This window comes from Ascidia mentula, chromosome 1 (assembly GCF_947561715.1).
Source record: "Ascidia mentula chromosome 1, kaAscMent1.1, whole genome shotgun sequence".
NCBI lineage: Eukaryota > Metazoa > Chordata > Ascidiacea > Phlebobranchia > Ascidiidae > Ascidia > Ascidia mentula.
This window is the reverse complement of record NC_138566.1, coordinates 20,894,766-20,897,265: the sequence shown is the minus strand read 5'-3', so window position 1 is coordinate 20,897,265 and position 2,500 is coordinate 20,894,766. Positions and strand designations below refer to the sequence as shown.

Below are 2,500 nucleotides of genomic sequence, written 5' to 3'. Positions count from 1 at the left end.
TGGCATCGTTTATAGTCAGAACTAGGACGGTATCTGATCGTCTTCGAACCTCTGACTTTCGCTCTTGATTAAAGAAAACATTCTTGGCAAATGCTTTCGCAGTCGTTCGTCTTGCGCCGATCCAAGAATTTCACCTCTAACGGCACAGTACGAATGCCCCCGTCCGTCCCTCTTAATCATTACCTCGCGCTCCGAAAACCAACAAAATAGAACCGAGGTCCTATTCCATTATTCCATGCACCATTATTCAGGCGAGCCGCCTGCTTTGAACACTCTAATTTTTTCAAAGTAAACGTCCCGGCCGCCGCCGACACTCAGTCAAGGGCACCGGCGGAGCGCCGGGGGAGAGGGCCAGGTGCGGCCAGTGCACGCCTTGCGACGGACCGGCCGCCTGCGCCCAACGTCCAACTACGAGCTTTTTAACCGCAACAACTTAAATATACACTTTTGGAGCTGGAATTACCGCGGCTGCTGGCACCAGACTTGCCCTCCAATGGATACTCGTTAAAGGTTTTAAAGTGTGCTCATTCCAATTACAGGGCCTCGTTTAGAGTCCTGTATTGTTATTTTTCGTCACTACCTCCCCGCGTCGGGAATGGGTAATTTGCGCGCCTGCTGCCTTCCTTGGATGTGGTAGCCGTTTCTCAGGCTCCCTCTCCGGAATCGAACCCTGATTCCCCGTCACCCGTAAGAACCTCGGTAGGCCGATACCCTACCGACGAAAGTTGATAGGGCAGACACTTGAATGATCCGTCGCCGGTGCGAGACCGTGCGATCCGCTGAGTTATCCAGAGTCACCAACACGTGTCGGGCGCGACGCGAGGCCGGCCCGGTCGGTTTTTGGACTGATAAATGCACGCCCGCCGCGAGGCAGGCGCCTGCCGCATGTATTAGCTCTAGATTTTGTACAGGTATCCACGTACGATGTACGATCAAATGAACCATAACTGATTTAATGAGCCATTCGCAGTTTCACTGTACGAGAGCGCGTACTTAGACTTGCATGGCTTAATCTTTGAGACAAGCATATGACTACTGGCAGGATCAACCAGGTAGCTACGAGAGCTGGGCTGGGCGGCACGAGGCCGCCGCCTTTTCACGCACCGGGTCCGACGCCCGCGAGGACGCGACCCACCGACCGACACTCTTTGCTTGGTTCGCCGCGCGAACTCGGAAAACCGTCACCGACGCCGGCAGCGCCGACCGCAGTCGAAAACGAGAGCGGGTCGGCGTATGCTCACCGGCGAGGCTGGCAACTGTACCGAACGCTTGCGATGGGACACCCCGTGAAAGCGACCGGCGTCGTACGAGCAGCAGCACATCTGCTCAGCGAGCCGCGCGCCTACAGGCGGTAGAAAACGCACGCGAGCGCGTTTCACCCATCCAGTGTGGGTTGCCCCACATAGTAGGGCTGGAACGGTTCTGCGTCCACCGCGAGACACCCACTTCCTCGTGACGCACGAAACTCGCTCGGGTCTCCTGCAGGTTTGTTTGTTTGTCTGTCCGTCCGCGCGCGCTGGTTTACAAGGCGGCCACCTTGGGCGAGTGCGAGCCGCGGGTGTGCGACGCCAACACGCCAACGACACACAACTCTTCAGAGAAAATCCGTCGTTTTTCCTCATTGGCGTGTCCCTGTACGTTCGCGCGTCCAGGGTCCAGGCCTCGCCGGGCGGCCGCGCGTTTTCGCGCGTCCGATGTTTGAAACGAGGCCCGCGCGTACTGCGAATGCGTGTGACAGGCCTTCAGCAACAGGCCATCAGCCAACGACCGTTGATTGGCACTTTGTAAAAAATTGGGACTCTGTCGTTTTTTTGCCCGGCCATTTCGCTGGCCCTGTACATTTGGGCGGCCAGTAGAGTGACCCTGTACATTCGCGCGGCCTAGGTTGTGGGCTCGCCGGCCGGCCGCGCGGATTCGTGTACTCGATGTTTGAAACAAGGTGCGCGCGCGCTGCGAATGCGTGTGGCAGGCCTGCAGCCACAGGCCATCAGCCAACGACCGTTGTTTGGCACTTTGAAAGAAATTGGGACTCTGTCGTTTTTTTGCCCGGCCATTTCGCTGGCCCTGTACATTTGGGCGGCCAGTAGAGTGGCCCTGTACATTTGCGCGGCCAGCGTCCAGGCCTCGCCGGCCGGCCGCGCGGATTCGCGTACTCGATGTTTGAAACAAGGTGCGCGCGCACTGCCAATGCGTGTGGCAGGCCTGCAGCAACAGGCCATCAGCCAACGACCGCCGTTTGGCACTTTGAAAAAATTTGGGACTCTGTCACTTTTTTGGCTCGCGCGAGTGAGAATGTACAGGGCCACTCTACTGGCCGCGCAAATGCATAGGGCCAGCGAAATGGCCGGGCAAAAAAACGACAGAGTCCCAAATTTTTTCAAAGTGCCAAACAACGGTCGTTGGCTGATGGCCTGTTGCTGCAGGCCTGCCACACGCATTCGCAGTGCGCGCGGGCCTCGTTTCAAACATCGAGTACGCGAATCCGCGCGGCCGGCCGGCG

The 2,500-nt window shown here is 57.8% G+C and overlaps 1 non-coding gene across 1 annotated transcript in view; it reads right to left on the bottom strand.

Moving 5' to 3' along the window:
* Nucleotides 1–1,055, bottom strand: part of LOC145887889 (small subunit ribosomal RNA) — a 1,824-nt gene extending 769 nt beyond the window's left edge. The window contains exon 1 of the ribosomal RNA XR_014399368.1: nucleotides 1–1,055. This exon is cut by the window's left edge and continues 769 nt beyond it. This is a non-coding gene — a ribosomal RNA (small subunit ribosomal RNA).
* Between the last annotated feature and the right edge of the window lie 1,445 nt (nucleotides 1,056–2,500).